The 24,030-nt window shown below is 42.7% G+C and overlaps 1 protein-coding gene across 5 annotated transcripts in view; it reads right to left on the reverse strand.

Moving 5' to 3' along the window:
* APBB2 (amyloid beta precursor protein binding family B member 2) overlaps positions 1-24,030 on the reverse strand; it is a 334,440-nt gene that overhangs the window by 289,355 nt on the left and 21,055 nt on the right. The window lies entirely within an intron of this gene.

Raw genomic sequence — 24,030 nt, forward strand, 5'->3', positions numbered from 1 at the left:
ATTCAGCATAAATTCGGTAATTTGAGAATTCGGTATCTCTACTTGATTGCGAAAATCGGCAATGTAATATATTCGCGATAAAAATTTGCGATTAGAATATTCGCGATCAACACTAAGGGTTAGGCAACTTTCCTACTGGTTGCTAGGGATATTGCTAAGTGCCGATATTCGCTATAAATTTGCAATTAGAATATTCACAATCAACACTATTCGCGAATATATAGCAGTATATTCTAAATATTCTCCAATTCTCAAAGTGGTGATATTCGCGATTCGAATATATTTGCACTCAACCCAATATATCAGGCAGCCAATCAATAAACAACACTCACAGCAGGAAAGCTAGGAATGGTGGGGATTGTAGTCTTTGAAGTACTGTATGTTGCAGGCTCACACAGGAGCTAGACAAATGAATTGCAAGGTAAATTGAAGCTCTGGTTATATGTATAGGTTATGGTAGGGTCACAGCTTGCAGCCTTAATGCAGTTTTTCAAAAATTAAGTTACTTTACTGGAATACCCCTTTAAGCCAGTATGATCTGCTCTGCACTGATGAGGGTCAATCACCCCGAAGCAGCTGTCTGCAGATGAGATGCTGGCTTAATTATTATCCAAGTCATGTCTCAAGACCTGTCTAAAAGGTAGAACATTGACTTATAGGATAGCTGACTTATATCTGGTAGCTTTAGAGGCAGAGCTTGCTAACAGCTCATTTCATACCTTCTATAATCTTGCATGTAAGTAACTGACCTAAAGAATTCAATGGTTCCCTAACGCTGTGGAATGGTAGAGAGAGGGCAGCTCTATCATGGTCCATTGGTGAACAAAGGGCTCATACACAGTTCTTACATAGGGGCCCTTGGCAGTCTGTGTCCACCAATGCTTCCTTGCCTGTGCTGTTCATCAAACTGTTTTACTGGTATTTTAGATGTATTATCTTCTGCTGCTATAGAATAATATCTTTGCACACTCTGGCATCATTAGCAAAGCTGCAGGTACTCCGTACAGCCGGCATGCACAGGGCTGTGGTATATAAGTAAGGTCATACAGTCAAGAAAAGTAAGTTATACAGAATCTTGTCTGTAAAGTGTAACAAAAAAATAAAAAATTAAGTCTGACAGTTAAGAAAAACATATTTGATATTTTGCTTCCCGTCGACTGAAACTCTTTCCTTCCATCTGCCTTATTATAAAGGGCCAAAACTTATCAAGAATATGAATTGTGGGGATTTTGGTGACCACTTAAAGGACGCTTGTGGCTGCTCCTTACCACTTCCTCAATGTCTGCTGTATCATTTAGGTCTGAGCGGTTTATTTTGCCATATTCTATAAAGAAAGTCCTCTGCTGCCTTTATCCATTTCTGGAATAGAAGCACAGACTAAAAATACTTCAACAGTATAAAAAAAATTCCTAAGTTTTATCTGGCACACTGCTGTCAACTATGAGGCCGCTGTGGGCAGAGAAAGAGCAAGTGCCATGGAAAATAAGGATTCAGAAAGTTTGAAGGCATATTTCAGGATTTTAATATTCAATGGCCTATCCTCAAGATACAACGGTAATATCAGATGAGTGCACCTTCAGCAGAGGTGCACCACCAATGAGGCAAGGTGAGGCTATTGCCTCAGGCAGCACCAGGGCTATGGGTACACGCTGTGCCCCGTTGCAGCATTCAACATCGCAACACAGTTGAATGCCACAAAGGGGCACGGGAGTGATGTCTCCCTGGCCCACTGTTCCTATCAGAGGCCGGTGTCATCATCGCATCTGAGCCAGGCTGCATAGAGCTCAGGGCACGGACTGGAAGAGGTCTGTGTCTTGCGCTGCATCGCTGACAGCAGAATGGTGGCAAGTATTTTAGTTTATTATTTTTATTTGGCAGCATGCCAATGGGGTGGGGGGTCATTATTTAGTAACTGGAGAAAGCAGTATGGGGACATTGCGGCTGTAAATAGGAGCAATTTTATAATGGCACACATTATAAGGGGGGCACTATGGGGTCATCCGTTCTGCTGGGGGAACTAAACGGATGGCCATTTTTTTGTACTGGCACACGTTATAAGGGAGCATTTTCCATATTGGCACACCACATAAGGGGGTATTTTTGTACTGCCATACATTGTAAGGGAGAATTTTGTACTGGCACACATTGCAAGGGGGGATTATTTTACTGGCAAGTATTATAAGGGGTCATTTTGTGTACTGGAACACATTATAAGGGGGTATTTTTTGTACAGGTACACATTATAGGGGGAATTATTACTACTGGGGCACTATTAGGGTATTATTACTTCTGGGGGAAAAATTAAGGACATTAGTACTATTAGGTGCTCTGTTACCACATAGTGCACTCTAGCAGATAATTATTACTATTGGTGGGACTTTTGGGAGGACTGTAACATTGGGAGGCACCCTGGCACAGGAACAGCTCAACAAAATTATTTTTGGAGGATATTATGTTTACGGTACTATAAGTTTCGGGAACACTATTTGCTGGGCACAGTTATTTTTTAGGGCACTGTGTGCCAATAATTATTGAAGGGGAACCATCTACATGGTAATAGTATATTCAGGGGGAAAAATCCATCCTATACTCAATGTTATATGCAATGGTAACAAGCAGGTGTATGGCACATGACCACTGCAGCCAATCACTATCCTCAGAGGTCTCATGCCATGCACCTTGGAGGACAGTGATATGCTGCCACATACCTCTACATCACCGCTGCAGCCTTGTATCCAAATAACAGGAGAAGTACCAAACCTGCAGTGCTGGGGAAACAGGTGAGTATATAATAATTTTTTATTTTATTTTAAAACATTCGTTGGCATTGAGGAAATTTGGAGTTAACAACCTTTTAAAATGCTGCTATGTCCTGTTATACTGTAGAGTCTTATTCTGTAAGTTCCTATGATTATCTTGCTGTAGGGGGAAGGAAGGGAAGAAAATAAACAATGTTTTTTTTTAGAAAAGTAAGAAGCTATTAATGGTGACATTATCCCAGCTTTCTAGTTTGGATTAGGGAGGGTTCACACATAGGTTTTAGTGGCGGATTCTGCACTTTTGCATTTCTGGTGGTCATCTTTTGCAGTAAAAACACCAGCTCCATAAATTAGCTGAGGGTCTACGGGAAATGTGAAACACAGGACACACAGGCGTTTTTTTGCCATTGCAGTCTTTGGTAATTAGGTGGCATGTTTTTGTCTTTCTGCCCTCTTTTCAAAAAGGTAACTTGAGCTGGAGATCTTGTTATATTTTTTCATCATTTTATATTACCTTCTCAACGCTAAAGGGCAAACAGGTGGCTAAAAAATGCATGGTGTTATCCTGGCATTTTTTATTGGTAAGAAAATGCCAGGCAACATTTATTTGTGCAGGGACCCCTAATCTAATGGTCATGACCACCAACCAATATGTACATCACCATCAAGTGGATTCTAAGGGTACTTTCACACTTGCGGCAGGACTGATCCGACAGGCTGTTCACCATGTCGGAACCGTCCTGCGGCTATTTCGCCGTGCCACCGGACTGCCGCTCCGTCCCCATTGACTATAATGGGGACGGGGGCGGAGCTCCGGCGCAGCACGGCGGTGCACGGAGAAAGCCCGCCAGACTAAAATTACTGCATGTCAGGCTTTTTAGTCCGGCGGCTTTCTCCGTGCACCGCCGGAGCTCCGCCCCTGTCCCCATTATAGTCATTGGGGACGGAGCGGCGGTCCACGGGCACGGCGAAATAGCCGCAGGACGGATCCGACATGGTGAACAGCCTGTCGGATCAGTCCTGCCGCAAGTGTGAAAGTAGCCTAAGACAAATTTTTACTAGCTGATAGATTTCTGCAACTCCCCCAAATACAGAGCTCTTCTGCCCTGCACCTCCTGCCTCTTACACTGTTCTTCCTTACCACCTCTCTCCTTTGTAGCTCCTTTAGCTCTCCCCTGTTCCATATTTCATGGTTTGTAATCTGTTTGGCCTTCTTTGTGCTGTACAAGCTACAAGAGCCTTTCCCTGCACTGCCTGGGGCATTTGTAGTTTTTAGTGATGTATGAAAGGATTATTACATCTGCAGTCCTGTTCCCTAACTGCTTGCGTCTGATTCTGTGCGTCTCCTAAAATACCCAGAATTTCCCTATCATGGCAACCAATAAGAATCTAGCTTCATTATACCTGGCACAATTTGTTTAATTAAATGGCAGGTATTAAATGCATATTATGGCCTCACTGTTCCCCATGAGTCCACTGAACTTAGATGACAATTGGGATTTGTGGAGATCCAAGCCCAATTCAGTAAAGTTGTCGTGATCGTAATATGGACCCTGTGTGAAAGTGCTCTAAAGGAGGATGTTAACGCCCTCACATTATGTGTTAAAAATATGAAAAAATAATATTTAAGCAGCTTATTCCTATCAGTAATCAGTGTTAACAAAATCTCCTATGAGGAATGACCCTGTGCCCGTGCCCACATGTAGCTGCATTAAAACCACTTCAATACACCCTGATGCTGGCCACTGATATAAAATGCTGTCATGGCAATGATTCATGTCCACCGTTATTTGGGGCAGGCACAGGCGCCACATCACTCAGCTAGTTTCTGCACAGTGTTCAATGCTGCAGGGCTACTTTCACACTTGCGTTCGGGGCTCCGCTTGTGAGTTCCGTTCAAAGGCTCTCACAAGCGGCCCCGAACGGATCCGTACTGCCCCAATGCATTCTGAATGGATAAGGATCCGCTCAGAATGCATCAGTCTGGCAGCGTTTGGCCTCCGTTCCGCTCAGCAGGCGGACACCCGAACGCAGCTTGCAGCGTTTTGGTGTCCGCCTGGCCGTGCGGAGGCGTACGGATCCGTTCATAGTTACAATGGAAATCAATGGGGACGGATCCGTCTGTCATGGCTCCGCTTTGACACGGATCCGTTCATGTTTCTGCGCATGCCCAGTAACTTCCTGTCCCTCCCCCTCATCTGTCCCTCCCCTCATCGTCGGCCATTTTGGATAATCGACTTGGTGAGACTGGTAAGTGTATGAAGTTTTGTCTGTTTGTCTATCTCTCTTTTTTTACTATCTATCCATCTATCTATCTATCTCTCTCTCTATTTCTAGGTTGGGGGGGCTGCTGGCACTTGGGAAGGGGTGTGTGTGTCTGGAACAATGGGAGCCGCTGGCACTGGTGGTGTGGGCTGCCTTTATGGGGGGCTTCTGGCACTGGGGGGGGGGGGGGGGGGGAGGGCGCGTGTGGCTGGAACTGTGGTTGCTGCTGGCACTGCGGGGGTGTTTGTGGCTGGAACAGTGCAGTTTGCTGGCACTGCGGGGGTGTTTGTGGCTGGAACTGTGCGGTTTGCTGGCACTGCGGGGGTGTTTGTGGCTGGAACTGTGCGGTTTGCTGGCACTGCGGGGGTGTTTGTGGCTGGAACTTTGTTTGCTGCTGGCACTGCGGGGGTGTTTGTGGCTGGAACTGTGCGGTTTGCTGGCATTGCAGGGGTGTTTGTGGCTGGAACTGTGCGGTGCTTCTGGATGGAACTGCAGGTTTTTTTGTGGCTGGAACTGTGCGGTGCTTCTGGATGGAACTGCAGGGTTTTTTGTGGCTGGAACTGTGCGGTGCTTCTGGCAGTGCGGGGGTGTTTGTGGCTGGAACTGTGTCTGCTGCTGGCACTGCGGGGGTGTTTGTGACTGGAACTGTGGGGGCTGCTGGCATTGGGGGGGCTGAGGGCACTGTGGGAGAGTTGTTTGGAACTGGGGGCCTGATGTCATTGTGCGGGGCTGCTGTCTCTCGGGGTGTTTATGTAACTTGGGGGGATTATGGCTTCTGTCGGATTAATTTTTTTAATTATTTTATTATTAGGGTCGTTCCAAAAAAGAAAAAAAAAAAAGAAAGACATCTGCGGTGGGGAAGCCCATATCCATATTTTAAAAAGTAAGTATTAAAAAAAACTAAAAAAATGTTGATATATGAGGAAATAGTGCTCTACAAGTTCCTTTAACGTTATCTGCATTTTGTCTGGTATTCTGTTGCGTACAGATGTCATCTAAGAAGACATCAGCGATCGACTGGCGTAACCCACCCAGAAGGTGCCGCCGTATCCAGTGGCCCGTAAGTATAAAATCAACACTTGGACTTTTTACTGTTTGATTCGTTGCATTAATCAGTATGTGCTCTTATTATAGATTTCTTCATCATCTTCAGCGGAGGGCTCTCCGGAAGTGGCTGCCGGGGCCAGCTCACCAGCGTCCAGGGGAGGTGGACCGGGGCTGTCAAGAAGTAAGTATATATATATATATATAGATTTCTTAAAAATTGGTTTAAGTACGGTCTTCTAAAAAATTTTTTATTTGTATTAGCAATCTGCACCTAGAGCCGCCAGCGAGGATCCCCCAGTCGCCTCCAGAGTCCGCGGGAATGATCGTGGCGGTCGTAGACGTGTAAGTATTGAATTTAGTAGTTTTAATTAGCATTTTGTATTAGGATTTACATTAAATTTTGTATTTCCTTTTTTTTCAGGGTTCCCTAGGCTCCACCAGGGAGGATGAGGAGTTCGGGGTTCCGAGCATCGATAACCTGCTCCTCATCCGACTGGTGGAGGCGCGTCCAGCGTTATGGGACCACGCCGACCGCCACCACGCCGATTATCGCCATACCCAGCGGCTCTGGAGGGACATCTCTGCAGAAGTTTTAGAGACCTGGGGGGATCTAGATGCGGCGGCTCAGGAGAAATATGGTAAGTAAAACAATATGCATTTTAATAAATTAAAATATTCTTGTTTTCCTTTCATCATGCTGATTTTAGTTTTTATTGTTTTTTTCCATAGTCAAACTGGTTATAACGCGTTGGCGATCTATCCGGGACCGCTTCAGGAGGGATTATAACAAGGAGGGTCAGGCCCCGGGTGGCTCCGGAGGAACCTCAGGGGCCACATACATCCATACGGCGGCCCTGGGGTTCCTACGAAAGGCTATGGCACCAAAAAGGTAAATATTTATAACAACTGTTTAAAAAATAAATTGTAAAGGGGCTGTCCGAGACAGGGTAGCGTTTGGCTCCCCTGTTTTAGACAGCCCCCACAGTCAGATGGACAACTGTTCTCTCCGTCTGAGTGTAAGGGGCTGTCTGAGACAGGGTAGCGTTTGGCTCCCCTGTTTTAGACAGCCCCCCACAGTCAGATGGACAACTGTTCTCTCCGTCTGAGTGTAAGGGGCTGTCTGAGACAGGGTAGCGTTTGGCTCCCCTGTTTTGGACAGCCCCCCACAGTCAGATGGACCACTGTTCTCTCCGTCTGAGTGTAAGGGGCTGTCTGAGACAGGGTAGCGTTTGGCTCCCCTGTTTTGGACAGCCCCCCACAGTCAGATGGACCACTGTTCTCTCCGTCTGAGTGTAAGGGGCTGTCTGAGACAGTGGAGCGTTTGGCTCCCCTGTTTTGGACAGCCCCCTATGCTATACGGTAGACATAGCATAGAACATGGATGTTTTATTTAAAGAACAATTCCTAACTTTCCTTTTTTTTTTCTACAGAAGTGCCAGCAGCACTCGGGAGCCTGACCAACCTCCTGAGGCGGAACCAGTACAGATCGCCAGCGCCAGCCCTCCTGTCCCTGATGCATCGGCTCAGGATAATCTGGGTCCCCTACCGGGTCCCTCCGCTCAACAGAGGCTCTTAGGTTTCCGTCAAAATTTAAGAGCCCTGGTGAGCGGGCAGAGATCTGGTAGGCCAAGTCGAGCCGATTATGCAAACCTTGTAGAGGTCGTTTCTGACGCTCTAGAAGGTTTTGCCCGACATCAAATGGAGTTTGGTGCTGACTTGATTTGCCGCTGGGAAGGGGCGGAGTCGGCGCATCAACGCAGCCCAAACTACCATTATGGGCTAAACATGATCGGTTTGATGGACTCAATGACGCCCGAGCAGTTACATCAGTTTAAAATCATGGTAGAGAACGGGTCATGGGAAATCATGCAACACCGCAATCATTATTACAACACCCTTGGTAGTTTTTATATCAAAACAGCATTAGTGCCAATGTCGTAAGATCCATTAAAACCTGACCATCAATAATGAGCTAAATTTTGGCTCTTTATTGATCGTAGAACCTATGATTGGCACATGAGCAAGCAAATGCTTGTTCATTGTTCAATCTTGTGCCCTTTCATATGAGCCCTTGTGGGAGTCACGGTCTGTCAGCATCATCAGGAATTCATTAATTGTGATTTTAACGTTTAATGATTTCCCGATAACGCTAAAATAACTAGTGTGATTACCACAAGGGACACGCAAGGGACATAGAGTTTTTAAAGGGGTATTCACATAGACAATGCGGGGATTTCACTTGAATATGCCCCCATTGTCTGATAGGTGTGGGTAACATTGGTAGGACCCGCACCTATATTGAGAACGGAGCGGGGAGCACAGTTGCTGTAGGACACATTTCCCATGGTATGTCCACCGCCAAACGCTAATCCCCGCCTCAACTATAGAAATGGATGGAGGGCGGCAGCGCAGTGCGACCTCATCTACTGTCTTAGCTTCGTTCTCAATATATGTGAGGGTACCAGCCGTGGGACCCGCGCCTATAAGACAATGTAGGTATATCATTAAAGTGGTATGCCCCCATTGTATGAGATGAGAAAACCCCTTTAAGGCCTCTTGCACACGACTGTATGCCACAAGAGACATATGGTCCGTGAGCGGGCCATATGTCCCATAGTGGCATTGATCGTGCACACGAGAGTACACAGCATCATAGTGTACAATCATCCTGTGCAAGTTGAGCTGCCCGCGGGGATATAGTCTTGCACTAATAGATCATATGAGTGCAGGACAATAGCCCAGTTTGCGGCACAACATGGTCAGCATCATGATGCTCTGTACTCCTGTACGTATTATCAATGACGATCAGGGACATATGGCCCGCTAACGAACACTATACATCTTTATAAGTGCATGTAGTCGTGTACAAGAGTCCGAAAGGTGTGGTCCATTATCAAAGTCGGACCAGCTTTGGAACTTCAACAAGATAGCCATGGAGAAATATAGGAGCATTACAACCCTATAGATCTCAATACATGAAGATGGAACCTAGAGATGCTTTTCCTTTCAAAACGGATCCGCTAAACGGATGACAAAACGGAAACCAACGTGACAAACGGATCCGTAATACAGACGGATCCGTACAAACGGATCCGTCTGAATTGCTTCCGTTTGGCTCCGTTTAGTCAGTTTATTGACGGATCCGTTTGAAATGCCGTTCAAGCGGATCCGTGAAACGCTAGTGTGAAAGTAGCCTAAGTCTCTTTCTGCATGTGCATTAGTGTCTATTCATAAAACCTCTCCATACAGCACTGCAAGTTTTTTTTTTATATTAATCAGTTTTATTTTCTATCCAAGAGCATTAACAAATTTAAAAGCCATGATATAACAAAAATACGTTACAGTGTATACATAATCCAGATACATTCTTCTATCATGAATACAAAACATATATATATTTATTCCCTGTCCCCCCCCCCTTCCCCCACCCTCTTTAGCGCTGTCTGAAGAGCACATCCACAACGGGAGCTAGCCCCTACGACCATGTCAGCCATGTTCTGTCCCATCTGGCTTTCTGACCCTTGTTGTGAATAGCACATTTTTCATATCTCCTCACTTTCTCCACAAGATGATACCATTCCGATATCAACAGCGGGTTTTTTCCGCCCCAATTTCTAGCAATTATTACCCTAGGCAGCATGAGTGATTTCATCCAGAGCAGTTTTTCCTGTCCCTGCTCATCCAATACACAGGTGCCTAAAACTGCCGTAGTTACATCTATTTGATAATCTGATGGAGAACATCTAGTGAGCTGAGCAGAAACATTATTCCAGAAAACTTGAACCTTAGGGCACGACCAAACCAGATGTATGAAATCTGCGGCATCTATCTGACGCATCGCTATAAAAGCGAGCGAGAGAGGCCGGTGTGTAGTATAGACGATGTAGAATACTGAACTGGATTAATCTGTGATTCCCAGATATGGAGTTTTTCCGAACATTCCTATAGATTAGTTCCCATTTTATTATTTATTATTACCAATATCTTGACCCCACCTCTGCTGACTTTTAAATTTGTTCAATTTGGCTATTTCCATTCTCCATTTACTATATATTATTGAAAGGGACGTATTATTCTGGTATACGTAGAAACACCAATCTATGAATTCATGTGATTTAACCAAAAACACCTCTTTCTTTTTCGTGCGCATATATGCGTGCTTGAAGGGTTAATTTTTTATTTATTTTTTGCTCTGTGTTCAGCTGTTTGACTGCCTACCTATATATGCTGGGTTGTTTGTTCCACCCCCTGCCTGTGTAATAGATTCATTTTGGTTTCACTTCCTTTTTAGGCCCTGCAAAAGAGCTATACTCTGTTTTCTGCCTATGTAGAGATGTCTGCCTGGCTCTTGATTGTCTGATGCATGCCTGTTAACCATACTGACCCTGTGCTGTTTCCTGACCTCTGGCTGTTTCATGGATTTGCACGTACTATGTCTGCCCCTGACCTCTACCTGTTTCCTGACTACGAGTATTGCCTGAGCCCTTGGTACTTTGCACCGGTGTCTCTGATCCCAGATGTGGCTGCCCTGCAGCAAAGGCCAGATCTCTGTATAGGGGTTAAAGGGTGAAAAACAGGAGACCACCAGGATAATGCCCTCAGAACTAGCCCAAAGGCAAACCAGTTGGTTGGCACAGTGAGTTCATTTACATTTATGTTGATTTACAAAAGACAACAAAATCCATCACTTGGCTCATTTAGGAATAATTAATGTCCTATGAGCAAAAAGATTATTTATAAGAATAAAATGGGTCTGTTTATGGTTGATTGCTGATACATTGTCGGAGAATCAATTACCAATATGTTTAATTCAAGTCATGTTAAAACTGTGGCTTTTTTGGGGTCTTTGTCATTTTTTCAAAAATGCAGAAAGATGAAGCTTTCGACATTTTTAATGGCGTTTTAAAGTGTAACTGTCATTCTTTTTTATTTTTGTAATGTATGGGGCAGTGATACTGACCATTTTTGTAATATACTTTAATTACTGAAATTGCACATTTCTATTAGAAAAATAGCTCTAAAGTGGCCCATTTTGAGCCTCCTCTGTCTTCTGTTTACATAACACAGTCAGTGTTAGCAAGTCTCCACAAATATGTAAACAGAAGACAGAGGAGCGTTGCTGAGACTCAAAATGGGCCACTTTAGAGCTATTTTTCTAGTAGAAATGTTCCATTTCAGTAATTAAAGTATATTACAAAAATGGTCAGTATCACTGCCCCTACACATTACAAAAAAAAAATGGAAAAAAAATGAGTTACACTTTAACATCTCTTTCTCTATGGTTTAAAATGCCACAAAAACATGGTTCACACAGTTGTGTGCATAAAACTACATACAGTATATAAAAAAAACAAGAGGTTTATATGGCATTTGTTTGAGTGTGCAGGTGCCCTTACATAGTCCACTCCACATATTCACTATTCATTATTACAGATGACCAAAAAGATAACATAAGCAGTACTCCAATGCAAGGCAGATTCAATGCAAAGCATATTCTCATCTCTATTATCTTGTGGTTTTAATTGCATTTTAATTACAGACAAACAGAGACGGTGCTATTTATTACTGCTTCTCAGCTGCATAACATTACAGGGGAACCTTCCCACTGAATCGCAGTTGGTTTGATTTGTTTCATTGGTTTGGTGCTTTTCCATAGAACTTCATGAATTCTCATGGATTTCAAAGGCTTAAAGGGGTTGTCCAAGTTTTTTTTATTGATGACCTATCCTCAGGATAGGTCATCAATAGCCGATCAGCTGGTTGTAGAACTGCTCGTATCCAGGGGTCATGAGCACCTTGTAATCCAGCATCAGTGGTCGTGCTTGCACATTATAGGAAAAAGTGCGCACTTATGTGCTCTACCACGGTCCCGGCTCTTTCCCTTAGTGTGCAAATACAACCACCACTGCTGGATTGTAGGGTGGTCATAACCCCTGGATATGAACAGTGTACATTGTGATATAAATCCAGCCAGCAAAGGAGGCAATATGGACAATCACAATACATTAGTAACTACCTTGTATTACGTTTCTCTATATGATAAATGCCACTTGCTGAAGTGAGAAAAACCCCTTTAAGTGTGTGGTGGATGTTTTCAGTCCAGCCTATCACAGTAATCATAGGTATGGATCCTCTATGACCATTACATAGCATCACAAATGCTCAGCTCAGGCCAAACATGCTATGGCATTTATATTGTAGAGAAAGTTAATAGAAGACACTTAGTAATGTATTGTCATTGTCTGTATTGCTTCCTTTGCTGGCTGGATTAATTTTTCCAACACAATGTACACTGCTTGTTTCCATGGTTACAGACCAGCCTGCAATCCATCGGTGGTGGTCGTGCTTGCACAATATAGGGAAAAAGCATTGGCCTATGTGCGCTCCCAATATAGGAAAAAGCCTCAGCCTCTCTGGTGGCTGGGACCATGGGAGCGCACATAGGCCAATGCTTTTTCCTATATTGTGCAAGCACGACCACCACTGATGGATTGCAGGGTGGTCTGTAACCATGGAAATGAGAAGTGTATAATGTGAAGGAAAAATGAATCCAGCCAGCAAAGGAAGCAATATGGATAATAACAATACATTAGTAAGTGCCTTGTATTACCTTTCTCTACATGATAAATGCTACTTACTGAAGCGAAACAACCTCTTTAAGGATTGTACAGAGCCACAAGTTGTGTGTATTATCCCTTACTACTTCTGTCTATACAATAACCACAATTTGCCATTTAATTTTACATGAGACTGTTTTCTTTCGAGGGAGCCAGATCTTACTGTGCTGAGTTACGGACTGGTATGAACACGGCTTTTACTATGCTGTCTTGAAAATAATTGAATTTTACTTAAAAACACAATGGCAGACTTTCCTGGATCAGTACAATTGTCAACTAAAAGGACCTCGGGGCGTAGAAAGCATTCTAGAAAAACAGTGGATTGAAGGGTATGTGACTGCAGCCACATCAATCTAAATCCTAATACAAATTGGTCAGGCGGTGTAAGGAGTAGGAACACTTGAGTGACACCGAAGCTTGTCTGGACTAATCAGGAAGAAAGCAGGCCAGCCTGTACACATCAGCAGAAGGATGGAATGCGCCAGTAACGGCGGGTAAACTCTCAGTGCCTTCTGCCGTGGTTTTCAGCACCATATCCAGTTGCATGAACAGACAGTGCAAGTTAAACAGAATAAGGAGGCCAAAGCAAACATCTGGAAGAGGCATGTGTACTTTTTGCACACATAGGGAAGCATTTTCACAACTGCCGCTTTGGAGACAAAAAGTTACCATGTAAACACTGCCTGCAGTAATACACGCTACCATGAATACTGGACAAACTGGAACTGTGTATCACAGCAACATAAAGTACAGGATACAAAAGGTGAAAGAATTACCTAGTAATATCTGCACACATCAGAACATTTAAGAATTATTAAAATATTTCAGAGATCCAAAAAGAGGGGCGTAATAAAACCTAACTTTTATTCTGTTGTAGTGCAAAAATAATCACACATATGCAAAATGAGGCCCCCAAATGCCCCAACACCAGTAACACTACTGTATACACTGTATTCAATTTGCCGCGGCATAGGGTAAAACCAATGTTCTTGCGGCACTACACCCGATGTATGAACCACCACTACAAAGGATCGAACAGGTCACTACAAGGTAGACAAAAGTTGCTTCTTACCCTTCTAGCGCTCAGATGTCATAGTCCCAAGCACCCCACATACTCAAAGGCAAACTACAATCTTGCCAAGCTCCGGTCCACTGACTGAGAGCATCAATACCAGCTGGACAGAGGAAGACTATGGGTATGACTTTCCCTTGTCCCTCACCTGTGCCCTATCACTCTGCATAGCAATACCCTTAGCTATTTTACAAAACAATATTCCCTGCCTATTAGGTCCCCTGCAGAGTCCAGTCCAGGGTTGCCAAGTTGCCAACCTGAACTTTTCTTTTTTCTGTACAACTTATCCCAAAATCATGGACGGGCAACATTTTTTACAGACAAATAGGAAAACCATAATGTATGATAAAGACTATAAGTAATACATGTCTTATAGCACAATATACTGTACTTATAAGAACTCATTATCATCATTTACTGTTAGCTGTAATCTTTTCAAATATCACCAGCCTGAAAAAAATCACAGACAATTTTTTTCACGGACACAGAAAAAAAAAGTCGCCTATATTTACGGACTGTCCAGAAATTTCTGAATGGTTGGCAACCCTGGTCCAGTCACCTGGCTAGAAACAAGGCATATCAGGCAGTGCTGGGGGCACAGTGGGGTGAAGGACCCTATCTAGAGCGAGGTTCTGGATGCGGTTGTCCTTTCATGGTGGGTGCTTATAAGGATTGACAGCCGCGTTCCCTCTCTAGTTTCCAGGGATTGATAGGGCCAGCAACTCGGATTGCCACACAGGAGACCCGACCCTGCACGTCATACTGAGTATTGTATCAGCTTGAACCTCCACACCAAGCACTTAGCATCTGAACACTAGATGGGTAGGAAGCAAGTTTTTTCTACCTTATAGGAGCCCTGTTTGTGCCAGTGTAGTGGTGGTTTGGACATCAGACGCAGTGACTACAGAAGAGTTATTGGTGATGGGGATATTTGGGGGCCCGATTTTACATATTTGTGATACGTTTAGTGCTACAACAGAATAAAAATTATTTCATACCCTTACACAGAGTATAAGGGATACTTTTGGGATATATATTTTTGAAAATAATTTAATGTAAGATATTTAAATTAAAATCTTGGAACAGGACAGATTAGCTGTGGATTTGTGCGCAGCATTTTACAGTACCAGCAAAACTGATACGATTTTAAAGGGTCACAGAGTTTTGACAAAACTTTTGATATGTCATAGCAACATATCAAAGGTTTCTGATTGTGGGGTTCTGAGCATTGAGATGGGTTCAAAGACTTTCTACTGAGCCTGTCTCCTGCAGCGAGGGAGTGTGCTATGTAAGCGCTTCTCTCTGCACATTCTAGAGATTGGTGGGGGTCTCCGCGCTCAGACCCCTATTGATATGTCACTTTTACATCTGCCAAAGTTTTGTGAAAGATTTAGTGAGGTGTGGATTTTTCATCCTCAGCATGACAATTTAGGGCTCATGTACCTGGACGTTTTTTGCGGAATTTGCACAAAACACGGATACTGGCCATGTGCGTTCTGCATTTTGCAGGAAGGCATGTCCGGCCCATAATAGAACTGTCCTATCCTTGTTGGCAATAGCGACAAGAATAAGACATGTTCTATTTTTTTGCAAGTGCCACAAAACGGACATATGGATGCGGACAGCAAACGGTGTAAACCTGTGAAGTGAACAAGTCCGCATCCAACAAACTGCAGCAAAATCCGCCATGTGCTGCCATACCTGACAACTCCAATGGAGCCTAGAAATGTGGACCTTCTCCCAGCTAACATACAGCTACTTGCAAAGCCAGGTGTTCCATGGCATGTGCCTCGCTCCTCCCTGACCCCTGACTTTAAAGGGAAAGTGGCTTCTAAAGAAATAAAGCCTACATTTCAGCAGAAATCTCCATCCATACATGTAACTGAATTGTGACTGATATAAGCAGATGGTTGGATGACAGCATAACCAGCAGCATAACACCTGTCATGGGTGGGAAATCTCAGTCACTCCTATATTTTTCAGCTCCCAGCTGCTAGAGTCAATATTTGACAAGATCAGTAAAACTATGTTTTGCTCATTTACTATTTCTGTGAATAAACCAGATTACGGGAAAGAATAAGGCTACCTACGCACATTAAGGATTACGCGCGGTTTTCCACAGAATAAGGCCTCATGCACACGACCGTTATTTGAGTCCGCAACCGAGCCTCTGGTGTGCTGTCCGCATCCGTAGCTCCGTTCCGCGGCCCCGTTAAAAAAATCTAACATCCTATTCTTGTCCGTGCTTTGCGGACAATAGGCCTTTATATTGCCTGCACCTGTTCCGTTCCGCAAATTGCGGAAGGCAACACGGGCGGCTTCGATTTTTTGCGTATCCGCGGTTTGCGGACCGCAAAAAACGGCACGGCTGTGTGCATGAGGCCTAATACAGCATCAGCAAAGTGTATGAGATTTCACAAATCTCATGTACTTTGCTTTTTCGTTCTGTGTGGAAATTGACCTGCTATGGATTCCTTGTGCGGTTCCTTTGTGTGGATTTCACCCTTTTCAATGCAACAATGAGACCATCAGCTTCAAATCCACAACAAAGTCTGCAAGTAACCCATGCGGATTTGGTGAGGAAACGCACAGAAATCTGCACGGAAATTCATAAGGAATCTCTGCAAGACAGTCTGCACCCATACTGTAGGTAGCTTAATGGTTCATTACAGGACTAGTACAGGCTCATGGAGAATGGGGGGACACCACCAGCATTAGAAAGTCCCACGGCAGGGCTGGAGTCTTTACAAATGTTCCCACAGCAGTAAGGCCTCGTTCACACTTCAGTGTTTGGTCAGTGATTTCCATCAGTGATTTGTGAGCCAAAACCAGAAGTGGAGCCTCCACAGACATGAGGTAGAAGGGAAAGATCTGCTCCTGTTCTGTGTTTAGAGCCGCACCTGGTTTTGGCTCACAAATCACTGATGGAAATCACTGACCAAACACTGATGTGTGACTGAGGCATAAGGCCTCATTCACACTACAGTGTTTGGTCAGTGATTTCCATCAGTGATTTGTGAGCCAAAACCCGAAGTGGAGCCTCCACAGACATGAGGTAAAAGGGAAAGATCTGCTCCTGTTCTGTGTTTAGAGTTGCACCTGGTTTTGGCTCACAAATCACTGATGGAAATCACTGACCAAACACTGAAGTGTGAACGAGGCCTAAGGGTTTTCTAATTCCAGTACACATTCACACGTGAAGTAAAATTAACATGTAGTTAAAGTAACATAGCAGGCATGATACTTATCGCTGAATTCTCATCCACACGCTGCGTACAAAAAACTAAGCGGAAAAGGTGGAGCAATGCGGATTTGAAAACCACAGCAAGACAATATATATACAGCCGGGTGCGGACTGGCCATACACCCTATAGGGAAATTTCCCAGTGGGCCGATGTCCAGGGAGCCATTCAAAGCTTGTCGGGTACATAACAATCTATTGCTCTCAGCATTAATTAACCCCTTAAGGACGCGGCCATTTTTCACCTTAAGGACCAGGCCATTTTAAAGCATGTGTCCAATATTACCACATAAAGTGACATGTGTCACTTTATGTGGTAATAACTTTAAAATGCTTTTACTTATCCAGGCCATTTTTATTAGACAAAATACAAAATTTACCAAAAATGTTGAAAAATGTGCAAGTTTCCAAAGTTCAATTTCTCTACTTTTATACCAGATAGTAATAAGTCCAAAAATAGTTATTATTTTACATTCCCCATATGTCTACTTCATGTTTGGATCATTTTGTGAATTCCATTTCATTTTTGGGGGACGTTAGAGGGCTTAGAAGTCTGAAGTCAGTTTGTCAGAAACTTTAGAAACTACACCCCTCAAAGTATTCAAAACTGATTTTACAAACTTTTTTAACTCTTTGGGTGTTCCATAAGAATTAATGGAAAAATAATTTCACTTTTTTGGCAGATTTTTAATTTTAATCCACTTTTTCCAGTAACAAAGCAAGGGTTAACAGCCAAACAAAACTTAATATTTATTGCCCTGATTCTGTAGTTTACAGAAACACCCCATATGTGGTCATAAACTCCTGTACGGGCACACAGCATTGTGCAGAAACAAAGGAACGCCATATGGTTTTTGGAAGGCAGATTTTATTGGGATAATTTTAAGTTGCCATGTCACATTTGAAGATCCTCTGATGCACCCTTAGAGTAGAAACTTCCAAAAAATTACCCCATTTTGGAAACTACGGAATAAGGTGGAAGTTTTATTGCTACTATTTTGGGGTACATATGATTTTTGGTTGCTCTATATTAATAGCTGTTTTGGCACTGTTCTTATTTTATGTTATTTACAATGTTCATCTGACAGGTTATATTATGTGGTATTTTTATAGAGAAGGTTGTTACGGACACGACAATACCAAATATGACAACTTTTTTTGTTTGTTTTAGTTTTACATAATACAACATTTTTCAAAAAGGATTTTTTAGTGTCTCCATATTCTGAATGCCATAGTTTATTTTTATTTTTTGTAGGGGCTAATTTTTTTCGATATGAGATGACGGTCTGATTGGTACTATTTTAGGGTGCATATGACTTTTTGATCACTTTTTGTGATCTAAGGTGACACCAAATGGCTTTTTTTACACACTTTTTTTTTTTTACGGCGTTCATCTGAGGGGTTAGGTCATGTGATATTTTTATACAGCAGGTTCTTACGGACGCGGCGATACCTAATATCTATACTTTTATTTATTTATTTAGGTTTTACACAATAACAGCATTTTTGAAACAAAAAATTATGTTTTAATGTCTCCATATTCTGAAAGCCATAGTTTTTATATTTTTTGGGCGATTGTCTTAGGAAGAGTCTCATTTTTTGCGGGATGAGATGACGGTTTGATTGGTACGATTTTGGGGTGCATATGACTTTTTGATCGCTTGGTAGTTTTTAATTTATTTTTTTACAGTGTTCACCCGAGGGGTTAGGTCATGTGATATTTTTATAGAGCAGCGATACCTAATAGGTAGGGTATTTTTGCGGAATGAGATGATGGTTTTATTGGCCCTATTTTGGGGTGCGTATGTCTTTTTGATCACTTGCTATTACACTTTTTGTTATGTAAGGTGACAAAAAATGGCTTTGACAAATTTTTTTTTTTACTGTGTTCACCTGAGGGGTTAGATCATGTGATATTTTTATAGAGCAGGTCGTTACGGACGTGGCAATACCTAAAATGTCTACTTTATTTAAGTTTTACACAATGATATCTGTAACGGGGAGCAGGCGACGCGCTTCCTCCTTACGGCGCCGCCGGCATCCCACATCTGTGCAGGAGCGAGGATACGGCCTGCGTCCTCATCTCCATAGGAAACAGGGGGCCGGGAGGGACACGGCCGCGCACACCTCCTCAGTGCTGCCGGCATCCTTATTGCTGAAAGAGGTGCTGAGCGCCGATCACAATTGATCGGCGCTCAGATGGTTTGGGCTGGACTTGGGTCACGGGACGCTGGCCACGTCATGTGACCCACTTGTTCTGCTATTTAAACAGGCAGCCTGCTAGCCACAGGTTGCCTGTGAATGGTCTTGCTACCCTCACCAGCATTTTCATATTGTGCCTTCTATGTGTTCTGGACCTCGGCTCTGTTTTTTACCTCGACCTTGCAACCTCCCTGGTATTGATGTGACCTCTTGGGTTCTGACTCCGGATTGTGTTTTGACTTCGTTATCAGATTGCTCCCTGTGTACCTGCGTGACCTCCTGGCTTTGACTTTGGCTTGTCTGACTCTGTTACGGTACTTCTGTTATCTTCTTAGGCCCCTGCACATATCTAAGCGAGGGACTGCCGCCAAGTTGTACGTCGTTGGTTAGGACGGGCCGTGCAAGTAGGCAGGGGCAGAGGTGGGGTGGAATTTAGGGCTGCACTTATCCCTACCCTCTGTCAAGACAATATCAATTTTGAAACAAAAAAAAATCATGTTTTAGTGTCTCCATAGTCTGAGAGCCATAGTTTTTTTTATTTTGGGGGCAATTGTCTTAGGTAGGGTATCATTTTTGCGGGATGAGATGACGGTTTGATTGGCACTATTTTGGGGTGCGTATAACTTTTTGATCGCTTGCTATTCCACTTTTTATGATGTAAGGTGACAAAAAATTGCTTTTTTGACACCTTTTTTTTATGGTGTTCATCTGAGGGGTTAGGTCATGTAGTATTTTATAGAGCAGGTTGTTACGGATACCTAATATGTCATTTTTTTTACACAATATAAGCATTTTTGAAACAAAAATAAATCATGTTTTAGTGTCTCCATAGTCTGAGAGCCATAGTTTTTTTTTAATTTGGGCGATTGTCTTAGGTAGGGGCTCATTTTTTGTGGGATGAGGTGACTTAGATTGGTACTATTTTGGGGGGCATACGCCTTTTTGATCGCTTGGTGTAGAGCAGAGAGGAGGATAAGGCAGCTGTTTACCTCAGTGTTGTGAAGTAACTTGTCCTCCTGTGTGATTAGGACAGGTTCTGTGTGTACTAGTAGGACAGCGGCCATTTTGTTGCCCCGACAAAACAAGCCATAATAAATGAAAGGTATTTGGAAATATATTTATTATAAAGTAATATTTAAGTATTTTAATTTTCTTAATTCCCGGACAACCCCTTTAATCTTTGGTTTGCCTACAATCCATCTAGTTTCTGGTCACTATGAGATTTGGAAGTCTTCCTATAGATCCATGCATTTTTTTTTATTAACCGGTAACTAAAACTAAAAGTCATTTTATTTCCTGTTAATAAAAGAAGTTAAAAAATATATAAAAAAGTCATCCATAAAGGACACAAGTCAAAGGATAAAATGTGGACAACATCTGGCTGTCTGTGAGGGGCCGTATCACGCTGGCTGCAGTAGGGTCTAGTCATCAGATCCAGGAGAATTTATGGAATGCTTTTGTGTTTTGTGCTGATAAAATATCAAACAGCCACAGAGAGGGCATGTATACAATGAGCGTCCGCATCAAGAAGGACGTAACAGATGCATTGCATTTCTGGGAAAAAATGCTGTGTCTTTTTCTGGTGTTTTCTATGTTTTGTGTGAACTATAAAACACACTGCAAACAATGATCTTGTGGGGTTTTCTTAAAGGGACATTTTCATCTCAGACGATGAAGGCCCCTATCTGGTATTTATGGAATCAGTTTCTGAGAGGGGAATGCTAATTAACTTTTTTGAGGATCTGTGGATGTAGAGTTTTTTTTTCAGGCATGTCCCAAAAGCTTCTCAATAGGACTTCAATAAAGGCAATAATAAAAATAACACTCGCCCCCCAAAAAAATCAACACCAAGGCTTCGTCCACATTTCCGTGTCAGTTTGACGTCCGTGAAAAAAAGCGTCCATGTTCCATCCGGTGAGTAAAAAAATACCGATGTGTCAACAGACACATTCAAATCAATGGGTACATGTACTGTCCGCAGAAAATGCAGATGGCACACGTCAGTGAAAAACGGAAATATGGACAAGGCCTGAAATTTATGGCATTTTCTTATAAACTTAAATAAAAGCCATAAATAAACTACAGGTATGTGAGAAGGAAGCCTAAGGCTAGATTCACACTGAGTTTTTTTGGGACGGGGATTTGAAGCAGATCTGTCTGCAGGATTTTCAGCAGGATGGGAAGTGCACTACACTATTGGGAACATTTATTAAGACTGAAAAGGAAAAGGAACTGTAATCATTAACCACTTCAGCCCCGCTAGGTGAAACCCCCTTCATGACCAGAGCACTTTTTACACTTCGGCACTACACTCCTTTCACCGTTTATCGCTCGGTCATGCAACTTACCACCCAAATGAATTTTACCTCCTTTTCTTCTCACTAATGGAGCTTTCATTTGGTGGTATTTTATTGCTGCTGACATTTTTACTTTTTTTGTTATTAATCAAAATGTAACGATTTTTTTGCAAAAAAATGACATTTTTCACTTTCAGCTGTAAAATTTTGCAAAAAAAACGACATCCATATATGTAAATTTTTCGCCAAATTTATTGTTCTACATGTCTTTGATAAAAAAAAAATGTTTGGGCAAAAAAAAAAATGGTTTGGGTAAAAGTTATAGCATTTACAAACTATGGTACAAAAATGTGAATTTCCGCTTTTTGAAACAGCTCTGACTTTCTGAGCACCTGTCATGATTCCTGAGGTTCTACAATGCCCAAACACTAGAAAACCCCCACAAATGACCCCATTTCGGAAAGTAGACACCCTAAGGTATTCGCTGATGGGCATAGTGAGTTCATAGAACTTTTTATTTTTTGTCACAAGTTAGCGGAAAATGATGATGATTTTATTTTTTTTATTTTTTCTTACAAAGTCTCATATTCCACTAACTTGCGACAAAAAATAAAAAATTCTAGGAACTCACCATGCCCCAAATGTGTGAGAAGAACTTTGCAATCAAAATGTGTAAAAAATGACCGGTGAAATCCAAAAGGTGCACTTTGGAATATGTGCCCCTTTGCCCACCTTGACAGCAAAAAAGTGTGACACATCTGGTATCGCCGTACTCAGGAGAAGTTGGGGAATGTGTTTTGGGGTGTCATTTTACATATACCCATGCTGGGTGAGAAAAATATCTTGGTCAAATGCCAACTTTGTATAACAAAATGGGAAAAGTTGTCTTTTGCCAAGATATTTCTCTCATCCAGCATGGGTATATGTAAAATGACACCCCAAAACACATTCCCCAACTTCTCCTGAGTACGGCAATACCAGATGTGTGACACTTTTTTGCTGCCAAGGTGGGCAAAGGGGCACATATTCCAAAGTGCACCTTTCAGATTTTGCAGGCCATTTTTTACACATTTTGATTGCAAAGTACTTCTCACACATTTGGGCCCCTAAATTGCCAGGGCAGTATAACTACGCCACAAGTGACCCCATTTTGGAAAGAAGACACCCCAGGGTATTCCGTGAGGGGCATGGCGAGTTCCTAGAATTTTTTATTTTTTGTCACAAGTTAGCGGAAAATGATGATTTTTTTTTTCTCTTTTTTCCTTACAAAGTCTCATATTCCACTAACTTGCGACAAAAAATAAAAAATTCTAGGAACTCGCCATGCCCCTCACGGAATACCTTGGGGTGTCTTCTTTCCAAAATAGGGTCACTTGTGGCGTAGTTATACTGCCCTGGCAATTTAGGGGCCCAAATGTGTGAGAAGAACTTTGCAATCAAAATCTGGAAAAAATAACCGGTGAAATCCGAAAGGTGCACTTTGGAATATGTGCCCCTTTGCCCACCTTGGCATCAAAAAAGTGTCACACATCTGGTATCGCCGTACTCAGGAGAAGTTGGGGAATGTGTTTTGGGGTGTCATTTTACATATACCCATGCTGGGTGAGAGAAATATCTTGGCAAAAGACAACTTTTCCCATTTTTTTATACAAAGTTGGCATTTGACCAAGATATTTTTCTCACCCAGCATGGGTATATGTAAAATGACACCCCAAAACACATTGCCCAACTTCTCCTGAGTACGGCAATACCAGATGTGTCACACTTTTTTGCTGCCAAGGTGGGCAAAGGGGCACATATTCCAAAGTGCACCTTTCGGATTTTGCAGGGCATTTTTTACACATTTTGATTGCAAAGTTCTTCTCACACATTTGGGCCCCTAAATTGCCAGGGCAGTATAACTACCCCACAAGTGACCCCATTTTGGAAAGAAGACACCCCAAGGTATTCCGTGAGGGGCATGGCGAGTTCCTAGAATTTTTTATTTTTTGTCGCAAGTTAGTGGAATATGAGACTTTGTAAGGAAAAAAGAAAAAAAAAGAAAAATCATCATTTTCCGCTAAATTGTGACAAAAAATAAAAAATTCTAGGAACTCGCCGTGCCCCCCACGGAATACCTTGGGGTGTCTTCTTTCCAAAATGGGGTCACTTGTGGCGTAGTTATACTGCCCTCGCAATTTAGGGGCCCAAATGTGTAAGAAGTACCTTGCAATAAAAATGTGTAAAAAATGGCCTGCGAAATCCGAAAGGTGCCCCTTTGCCCACCTTGGCTGCAAAAAAGTGTCACACATGTGGTATCGCCGTACTCAGGAGAAGTTGGGCAATGTGTTTTGGGGGGTCATTTTACATATACCCATGCTAAGTGAGAGAAATATCTTGGCAAAAGACAACTTTTCCCATTTTTTTATACAAAGTTGGCATTTGACCAAGATATTTTTCTCACCCAGCATGGGTATATGTAAAATGACACCCCAAAACACATTCCCCAACTTCTCCTGAGTACGGCGATACCAGATGTGTGACACTTTTT

The sequence above is a fragment of the Bufo gargarizans genome, chromosome 1 (assembly GCF_014858855.1).
Source record: "Bufo gargarizans isolate SCDJY-AF-19 chromosome 1, ASM1485885v1, whole genome shotgun sequence".
Lineage (NCBI taxonomy): Eukaryota > Metazoa > Chordata > Amphibia > Anura > Bufonidae > Bufo > Bufo gargarizans.